Source organism: Schistocerca nitens, chromosome 11, assembly GCF_023898315.1.
Source record: "Schistocerca nitens isolate TAMUIC-IGC-003100 chromosome 11, iqSchNite1.1, whole genome shotgun sequence".
Taxonomy (NCBI): domain Eukaryota; kingdom Metazoa; phylum Arthropoda; class Insecta; order Orthoptera; family Acrididae; genus Schistocerca; species Schistocerca nitens.
The window spans coordinates 166,781,209-166,792,631 of NC_064624.1; positions in this window are offsets into that span (position 1 = coordinate 166,781,209).

Genomic DNA, 11,423 nt, shown 5'->3' on the forward strand with positions numbered 1-11,423 from the left:
TGAAGATTTTAAGTGACGGCATCGAGGAGTTACGGACGTTTATGCAGCGTGTTTGGAAACACGAAGAGCGCAGACGCGCCGCGCCGCCTGGCCCAGTAAGCGTAGTTTGCTTTGATATAGGACCGTTTGGCGACGTAAAAAAATACTAGTTTCCACAGTAGGATGTATGGAGAGTAATGGAAAGTGTTTAATTTGTAACTACATGTGACGAAAAAGTAGCTTTTGCGCGAGTTTGTGTAATCCGTTTTTCTTTTCGGTTTGCATTTGCGTCTTTGAGTGCGTTTTTGCCTGGGACAGTAAGGTCGTATCGAGGTGAAATTTTTATGACGTACTGAGGACGGTGGTCGCTTGGCGGTGTCAAAGTTTGAAGATTTTAAGTGACGGCATCGAGGAGTTACGGACGTTTATGCAGCGTGTTTGGAAACACGAAGAGCGCAGACGCGCCGCGCCGCCTGGCCCAGTAAGCGTAGTTTGCTTTGATATAGGACCGTTTGGCGACGTAAAAAAATACTAGTTTCCACAGTAGGATGTATGGAGAGTAATGGAAAGTGTTTAATTTGTAACTACATGTGACGAAAAAGTAGCTTTTGCGCGAGTTTGTGTAATCCGTTTTTCTTTTCGGTTTGCATTTGCGTCTTTGAGTGCGTTTTTGCCTGGGACAGTAAGGTCGTATCGAGGTGAAATTTTTATGACGTACTGAGGACGGTGGTCGCTTGGCGGTGTCAAAGTTTGAAGATTTTAAGTGACGGCATCGAGGAGTTACGGACGTTTATGCAGCGTGTTTGGAAACACGAAGAGCGCAGACGCGCCGCGCCGCCTGGCCCAGTAAGCGTAGTTTGCTTTGATATAGGACCGTTTGGCGACGTAAAAAAATACTAGTTTCCACAGTAGGATGTATGGAGAGTAATGGAAAGTGTTTAATTTGTAACTACATGTGACGAAAAAGTAGCTTTTGCGCGAGTTTGTGTAATCCGTTTTTCTTTTCGGTTTGCATTTGCGTCTTTGAGTGCGTTTTTGCCTGGGACAGTAAGGTCGTATCGAGGTGAAATTTTTATGACGTACTGAGGACGGTGGTCGCTTGGCGGTGTCAAAGTTTGAAGATTTTAAGTGACGGCATCGAGGAGTTACGGACGTTTATGCAGCGTGTTTGGAAACACGAAGAGCGCAGACGCGCCGCGCCGCCTGGCCCAGTAAGCGTAGTTTGCTTTGATATAGGACCGTTTGGCGACGTAAAAAAATACTAGTTTCCACAGTAGGATGTATGGAGAGTAATGGAAAGTGTTTAATTTGTAACTACATGTGACGAAAAAGTAGCTTTTGCGCGAGTTTGTGTAATCCGTTTTTCTTTTCGGTTTGCATTTGCGTCTTTGAGTGCGTTTTTGCCTGGGACAGTAAGGTCGTATCGAGGTGAAATTTTTATGACGTACTGAGGACGGTGGTCGCTTGGCGGTGTCAAAGTTTGAAGATTTTAAGTGACGGCATCGAGGAGTTACGGACGTTTATGCAGCGTGTTTGGAAACACGAAGAGCGCAGACGCGCCGCGCCGCCTGGCCCAGTAAGCGTAGTTTGCTTTGATATAGGACCGTGAAACACGTATGTTGTGCGGCAGCGATGCTGAGACATTGTAGAATCTCTGACCAGAGCAGTTGCGCTCGACTCGCAGTAGCGAGCAGTCAGTCAGTCTGCAGTAGTCAGTCCTCAGTAGTGCTTGGAGTCGGTTGCTAGCAGTAGCGGAGAGCAGTCGGCGGGCGCCGGCATCGCAATGGTCGAGATTCAGGACGAGGTATAATTTATTTAAATAAATAATCATGCAGCTTTGCGCTCATCAGATAATGTAACGAACAGTCATTGTAATTTAACTTTCAAAAATCGCCCCCAATAATAATTTTGATTTAAAAGCAATTTTAGAGACAATCATTCAAATTTCCTTCCATTTCCTTTTAACAAAGATTTTTAAAAGGTACTTCCAATGCTTTTCATGCAAGCAACAGAGAACAATAAGAGCAGAATTTTGACATGCAGTTTTACTAAGGTAAGAAATTTATTCTCGTTTCGCACAGGGCAAACACCGACTTTTCGGTTAAATTGAGTTTTGATTATCACTGTAGTTTCATTGTCATGGGATTATCTTTCATTATTTTATGGGAACTTGTACTTGAGTCAGATTGCTAAATTTTGTTTAATTGTCTTTGTCATTAATACACTTGGCTCCATTTCTATTAAGTATTGTCTTTAGAATTTGTTGTGGGGAGGTTACACTTGGCGACCCTGCCAGGATCGTATTTCGTGAGAATCTTTTGTAAAACAGTCAGATATCTGCTCTTATTTGCTTAAATATAATTTTAATTTGGCGCAACGCTTTTACTAATCTTGTGACTTTCTTTCTACAGGTCAACGGCAATTCGTTGCTCTGTTGTATTTGTGTGTTGCTTTTGTATTTGTGCTTATTTCTCTTTTGAATAATTGTGACCACTGTAAAAATGCCGCGAAAGACTGTGAATAGTGTATCGCGAGGTATTGTGAATGAAGTTACCGGCTTAAACAACGTGACCAATAGTACTAGTGACACGCAGTGTAATGATGACAATGCTGTGTTCACTAACAGTCAGTGCGTTCCAATCGCGAATGACGACTTTTACCTTAATGATGAACAAACGAACTCGGTTATGTCTTCTGTTGAATTGACGACAATTGATGACGCGGGGAGCTCTATTGTAATGAGCGCTGCCCAACTTAACACACCCAGTTTGGAAAATTCAAATAATGTACAGACAAAGTTTTCGAATGAAAATGGGCAGTGTACCCAAAGTACGCCGGATTTATTTAATTCCGAAATAATGTCTGACAGTACACATTCGACTGGCAAACCTTTTAGTAAATCTCAAAATAACCAAATGGTTACAGAAAGCGAAACGATTCCAGATCCACCATTAAACAGCACGGAGAATAGAGTAGGTAATAATGGGTTGGAACAACTTTTGGCAAGATTGCTACAACAACAGAGTGAAAATTTCAAACAACTTAGTGAACAGAACAAACAACAGAGTGAAAAACAAGACAAACTTAGTGAACAAATTAGAGCCGTTGCCGCGCAGTGCCATGACACTAAGGAACAGTTACGCGAGGAAATTGAGGCTTATTCACGAAAAAGTAGCGAAGAAATTAAGTCTGTTGCTCAGGAATTAAGGGAATTGCAAACAGCTGCAACAGAAACACTTAGAGCGGAAATCAGTACAGTCACTAAACAATGCTCTGAAAAAGCTACACAATTACGCGACGAGTTTAAAGCAATGACGGTAGAACTTTCGCGCACAATAGATGAAAAGATTGACGCAAAATTCGAACAACAGAACACACAGATTAACGAACGTCTTAGTCTTCACATACAAAACAGTGATACGCGTTTCCGCAAATTTATTGATGATCAAAATAAAGTAAAACGTCAAGTAATGGAAACAATCACTGCACAGAGACAAGAAGACAAACGTAAAATGTTTGCGAAGGCAAAGACATATGTAGACAATAATATTGGCACAGTGTCCGACAAAATTAATACCATCGAACAGTCAAACACAGAATTACGTGACGAAATTTCTGATCTGAAATCGAAAACAGACACATACACAACCGATTTTCAAACAGTGACCGATAGACTCGAACAATTAGAACTAACACAGGATTCCGATGTCGTCAGAGCTGACGTTAGAAAACTGAACGAAACTACACGTAAATTGCAAAACCAGATTAATGCCACTGACACTAAAACCGATGATCAGGTAAAAATACTGACTGAAAAATGTGATGAATTGGCCAGTCGTATTGATGTGATCGAAAGTACTAATGACAACAAATCAGACGATACTTCACCGGTTTCATTTAATCAAACACCTGAATTTCAAAATTTACAGCAGACAATTAATGAGATCGATTCGTCTAATAACACCTTGCGTAGAAAATTGTCAAGTTTACAGCAGGAGGTAACAGAGATGAAAAACACTTCAGTTAATAACACAGCACAGCAGACGCCACTTTTCGAACATTTGCCAGACTCGCGCAACGCGTATAATTTGTGTAATCAACAGAGAGTACGGGACTTAGATTCAGAAATGACACAGAGAAACAGATTCTCACACAAACCTGAACGTATTCTTAAAATCAGTGACGAGAACGTAGATTATGAGCAATTTGCATTTGTAAGAAAATCTAAGGAATTTAATAATGACAGAGCACAGGTACACGATTTGAACTGGTTACGTCGATTTATTTTTGTACTTTCACCATTATTACCTGTAATGCAGAAACGAGCTTTGAACCTGTTACGACAATTTGCTATTGTACTTTCATCAGTATTGCCTATAATGCAGAAAGTGGAATTAGCATGGATACTACAATTTTCTTCTGAATTTATACCGCCATTGCCTGTGACGCAAAAGTTAAATTTTATTTGCAGTGCGTAATTGACCTCAGGGGATTCATTACGCTTTAATGAATATGTGCCGTAGCGAGCATAGGGCCCCGAGCTGTAGTAGTGCTGTTTCATCTTTAGTTTTCTGCACTGCTGCCTTCTCTTCTACTATCCTTTATATCTATCAAAATAGCTCTTTAACTATTGCTCTTGCTAGAATTAAGAAAAATGAATAATGAGAACCCGATAAGACAAAATTTTACCGAATGTGACAATTTTCATTAGGCACTCCCGTAATGAGAACTACCGCCGTAATTTTAATAACAAAAAAAATCGTAATCATCAGTATATGTAAAATTAGCAGTAACAGCAACCACATTTTTGGTAACAATAGACGTTTTCCACCACAACAGCATGAAAGTCAACCGGTTAACATGCCTAACCAACAATGGAATGCACAAGGTCAACCAGGCTTTAATGTTTCGCCGCGTGCATGTATAGTCCCTGGTACAACAAATAGTAACGCACGGCAGCAAGGAAATAACTACGTACAGAGAAGACAGTTTTTCAATTCCAATCGCAATGCACCGTATAGGAATGACTATTACGATAGACGTAAAAATAATGACGATAGTTTTCAGCGTACATCTAACAACAGTCGGTCATACCAACAGCAAAATTATCCACAAGAACCTATTCTCATGAATGAACCCGACAGTAGGTATCATCCAGAGCGTAATACGTCTGGAAGAAGTAATAGGACAGTTCAAATTGTAGAAATGCCACAACATCCTCGTGATGATAATAATAACACGTCAGATAGAATCTGACTAGATACTGTACAGGACGCATCTTCCAATAACACAAGCACTAGTTTTGACACGCAAAATGTTGTTCACGAGAATGTAATTACGTTTGACGACATCAGAGACACTCTTTTGCAGGAAAAACCAGTTGTTCAGAAAACCATTTCACATCCTGTCATCGAAATTAAAATAGGTTCATCGAAATTTTCAGCAGTAATTGATTCTGGCTCACCTATGTCAGTCATTAATGAGGAAACTTTCAACGAGTGTAACAAAGAGAATATTTATCCTACATTTCCTTTATGCAAAACGAAAGTGAAAGGAGCAGTATCGAGTAAAGGAGTGGATGTAAAATTACAGACGCATTTATCATTTTGTATTGGAGGTCATATTTTTCACTCAAATTTTTGGAGTGTTCCTTTATTGACAACAGACGTAATTTTAGGTACTAATTTTCTCGTACAACACGACGCAGTGGTTGATTTCCAAAATTCTCATTTAATGTTGAAGGACGAAAATGTACAATTAGCTTTAGAGTTTCAGCATTCTTTATCTGCGGAAGAACAAACAATTAACCGCACAGAGGTCATTTCCGCAACACGTAACATAGACTGTAATCCCACATTGTTCACAGACACGTACGTACATAACTATAATACTCCAGACGAAGCTGACTACGACGTTATGCAGATGATTTCAGATAAAGTTAAACAAAGCAGTGCAAATTCAGACGACGAACGAACGCAGTTACACAAAATTCTTTTACAGCAAGCTCCAGTTTTCGACAACATTCCTGGTACTATGTCCGGCTTTATGTACGAATTTCAAGTCAAACAGCACGACACATTTAAAGCAAAGCATTATCCCATTCCATATATCCACAGAGAACAAGTTAAAAAAGAATTGCAGGATATGCTCGATCAAGGAATTATTGAACCAGCAGTTAGCCCGTACATAAACCCGCTGCATATTGTTAAGAAAAAAGATGGCTCACTTCGCCTTGTACTTGATTCACGTCACATTAATGACATAATTATTAACGAAACAGATCGACCACAGACATTAGAAGAACTACTACAGAAATTTCACGGTACAGCTATTTATTCCACATTAGATTTGAAATCGGGATTTTGGCAAATACAACTTCATCCAAATTGCAGAAAATATACAGCTTTTCTCTGTTTCGGCGACTGTTATCAATTTTGTAAATTACCGTTCGGCTTAACTATTTCTTCTGCTGCTTTTATTCGCGGTTTGAACACAATACTTCCGACAGAACTGAAAGACAGAATTACGACGTACGTAGACGACATTCTTATTGCAGAAGCTAACTGGTCTGAACATAATCTGATTTTAGAACGACTATTGCAAACTTTCCATGCACAAGGACTCACAGTTAACCTCAGTAAATCGCATTTTGGTAAAACTTCTATAAAATTTCTTGGACACGTAATTTCAGCAGAAGGCATTGCGCCTGATCCGGAAAAACTTCAAGCTCTACGTGACATTACTGTTCCTACGACAAAGAAACAATTACGCAGTTTTTTGGGCTTAATTAACTTTTTTCGCAAATTTATTCATCACTCTGCTTTAGACACACCTAGATTATGCCAATTAACAGGTAAAAACACTATTTGGTCATGGGATAAGCAAGCACATTCTGAATTCGTGAACCTGAAACATGCTTTGTTGAATGCTCCACTTTTATCGCACCCAGATCTTACTAAAAATTTTTCCATTGCCACCGACAGTTCCAACACAGCTTTAGGCGTACATATTTTTCAGGAAATTGAAGAAGATGGCTCTACAGTAATTAAAAACATCGCATTTGCAAGTCGCATTTTGTCACCTGCTGAACGAAATTACTCCGTTACAGAATTGGAAACATTATGTGTTGTTTGGGCTTTTACGAGATTTCGACACTTTCTTTATGGCAGACACACGACCGTTTACACAGACCACAGAGCTATACAATTTTTACTTTCAGCTAAATTCACACACGACAGATTAAGCAGATGGAAGCTTTATTTACAGGAATTTAATTTTACAATAGTTCACATTCCCGGCACACAAAATGTTATAGCAGACGCACTTTCGCGTTCTCTCAGCAACAATCAGCAAGACGTAGCAACCAACTTTTGCAAAGCAAATTTCAGCGTCATGTACATTCAACAAGTTGCATTTGAAAATTTTATTTCATCGTCATTACAGGACATAGTACGAGAGCAAAGCAAAGACAATGTGTGGAAAGAAATTAAACACCTTTGGCAAGATAAGAATAATGTTACGATTAGAAACCACTACACTGTACGCAATGACATTCTGTTTCGCCGCTCTCATCCAGACAGTAACAATTGGTTATTATGCATTCCTGACGAACTGGTTAACAAATTAATCTGGTACACTCATTTAAGCTACGCACATTATGGAGCAAGAAAATGTTTTCTGATACTGAGACAGAACTGTTATTTTGCCAACATGGAAAAACGTATACGACGAGTTTTAGCGTCATGTAAAATTTGCCAGAAAGCTAAGTCTGACACCACTTCACACATTCCTCCATTATATCCCATTGTACCTGTTAAATTAAGACATATGGCCGCAGTAGACATTTTTGGTCCAATTCCGAGAACTAATAGAGGTTTTTGCTACATCTTTGTCGCTGTTGAACTCACTTCAAAATTTGTTACCCTCACTCCGTTACGCAAAGCTACTGCTAAAACTGTTTCGAAAGCATTTGTAAAGCATTTTCTATTTCATGTAGGGCATGTGATGAAAGTAATTTCTGACAATGGATCACAATTTCGTTCTGCTATATGGATACGCATGTTACGAGCTAGAAACATTTCTCCGATCTATATATCTAAGTACCACGCTTCTTCGAACCCTTGTGAACGATTAATGAAAGAAATTGGTAAACTGTGTAGAATATACTGCCACAAAAGACATGTTAATTGGGACATACACATACACTCATTCCAAGATGTAATTAATTCCATTCCAAATGAATCCACTATGCTATCTCCGTCTGTAATACTGAAAAATGTTGAACCACCAAACAAAATTAAAGAATTAGTACACTTTCCTACATCTCGTCGATTACGACACCACGAAATAATTGACATTGCGCTGAACAACATCAAACGTGCCGCAGAGCGCCGGAGAAGACAGCAAAAACAGGTTTGTAGACGCCGAGACTTTCACATTGGACAGAAGATATTAGTACGAACACACTATTTATCCAGCAAATTAAAAGGTAAGTGCAGTAAATTTGAACTTCTATACGCAGGTCCATATCGGATTCGCAGCATTCGTCACCCCAATGTTGTACACGTCGAAACTCTGAGAACCAGAAAATCGAAAGGCAACCATCATGTGTCAAACATTAAACCCTTTATCGAATGAAACCACTTTACGATGTAACATGCTATGAGGCCGTTTACACATTTTATGACCACTTATGCAATTATATTGACATTACTAATTACTGATGATTATCGTATTTTTTCTTGGCAAGTGCCCGGCAAGGTAAGGTTAGCAGGTCGCTCTTCTTGTCGTTACACACTAGACCGTGCATTTTTTCAGATGAACTTACGCATTTTATGAATAATTATGCAATTCTCTATAATGACGCATTAATTTTATCAAATTCTCTCTCCATTGAAGTCTTTAATTATCGCATATATTAACTACACTACATATAAGCTGAACACAACAAATGTCACATTTTGTCTTTCTTATGTATGTACGATTGTTTTCATGTTTTGTTTGTATGCACTGTGAACTAGTTAAGGTATAACACACACCATTTGACTTTGACATTTTGCCTTGTGATATCTCAACATCGTGACTGTTTTACATTTTCCTTTTTTGCTGCTGCATTGTGATATTCTCTGTACATCTTTGCCTTTGAACACTGTCTATGCTTTTGACATATTATGTTTTTGTGTCATGTTATGTTGTATGCTTAATTGAGTCACCATTAACCAGTCACTATTTAATGGGTATATGATTTAAATGCAAGACATTAATCTTTGTTCATCAATTTCAGAAATAAATGATGCGTACAGGAAATGAATTAAACAGAAGTGGGAATTTCACCTATGGAATAAACGAAAGAAGATGCAATAAGCTAATGAGGACGAGTAAATGGATCAGAATTAACAAGCATTAACCAGAATATATTATACACATCGCAGAATAGCAGTCTTAACTAATTTTTTCTTTCAGAATACAAAGCGATTGATGCAAGCTGTCAGACAGAACTACACATTTTAGTTTTAAGTGATGAAATATGCTAGGGATTAGGAATAGTTGTGTGATGAATAATGAAATGATTTTTGCAGATGATAATGAATGCTGATAATGAACAATGATGAAGAATATGGTACTATGAATAATGAAGTTTTTGTTTACAGGTGATGATAATGATGGAGTTATGATGATATGAATAATGAAGTTTTTCTTTACAGATGAGGATAATGTTGAAGTTATGTATTTATGCTATGTAGTTATTTAAGTATTTGTTGCAGTTTACTTTGACAGCAGGTGTTATATTGCGTAGTAGGATGACTGAAGGTTTTAGAAAGGACAGCTATGGAACACATTTTTTATACACATTTCACTACCTGTTAATTCGAAGTTCACTACTTTTCAGCATAGTCTGCGTTTCTTCTTTCAGTTCAATAATCCATTTTGTATTTTTCTTTCAGGAGAAGCTTTTTATGATAGTTACTAAACTTGTTACTTATTATACCTGTTCTAGTACTTGCATTTTTCTTACCCACTTGTGTCTATCATTTATAAATGTGATAACCTTGCTACAGCTGACTCATGACGAATGACGTTACACAATCTTTTCATTTATAGGAACAACCTAGAAGCAATTTTTTCTTTTATTTCTTCTTGCTTTCCCTTATAATTACCCAAAGCAATGCATTGCTAGCAGAAAAAACAAAATGTATTAACAGTCCCAGATAATGTCACTAGTTTATGATAATTCTGAATAACACTGATCAGCTCTGAATAGTATGTCACTTGAATAATGACTTCTTAATGATACCTAAACATAATTGCCACTATCTATTGTAATGAGAGTACTTATTATGCCCATGCTTATTAATGCTACTAATGTTTTGTACTATTCAGTACTTGCTGGCCACTGAGTGCCCATAATTAATGTAACTTATAATGCCCATGCTTATTAATGCTACTAATGTTTTGTACTATTCAATACTTGCTGGCCACTGAGTGCCCATAATTAATGTAACTTATAATGCCCATGCTTATTAATGCTACTAATGTTTTGTACTATTTAATACTTGCTGGCCACTGAGTGCCCATAATTAATGTAACTTATAATGCCCATGCTTATTAATGCTACTAATGTTTTGTACTATTTAATACTTGCTGGCCACTGAGTGCCCATAATTAATGTAATAACTTATAATGCCCATGCTTATTAATGCTATGATTGTAATTAACTGATTTTTTTAATAATGATTTCTTAATGATATGAATAATACTGAATGATGAATAATGTTTTATACTATTCAATATTTGCTGGCCACTAAGTGCCCATAATTAATGTAATTACTTATTATGCCCATGATTATTAAGGCTATGACTGTAATTAACTGATTTTTAATAATGATTTCTTAATGATATGAAGAATACTGAATGATGAATAATGTTTTATACTATTCAATACTTGCTGGCCACTGAGTGCCAATAATTAATGTAACTTAACGTTTTGTTAGTGTTTTCAATGATGACTTCCCATATTAATACTGAATGATGATAAATATTTTGTACTAATCGAAAGTTGCTAGGCCACTGAATGTTAATAGTTACTTGTAAATATGTTATTTGAATGAGGAAAAATGTTTTGTAATACTCAATACTTGATGGCGATTGATTACCACTCTTGTCTTTAAATTAATTAATGAACATTTTTCTGTAATACTACATTCATGGTACAGAAATGTTCAATGACTAGAGTATGGATACCGCAAACTACTTATGTAATCACTAATCAAGACTTGTGTGTTAGTTAATGTCCTTCACCTTCTGACCTAACTACCTGAAATTATTGTAACATCCATTTGTCTTGTCCATCCTCATTATCATGGAGCACTATATTTGGTTTTTGCACTAATTCTACGTTGGTGTGCCGCCTCTTAAAAGCGTGGTGTTGACACGACATGCTGTCC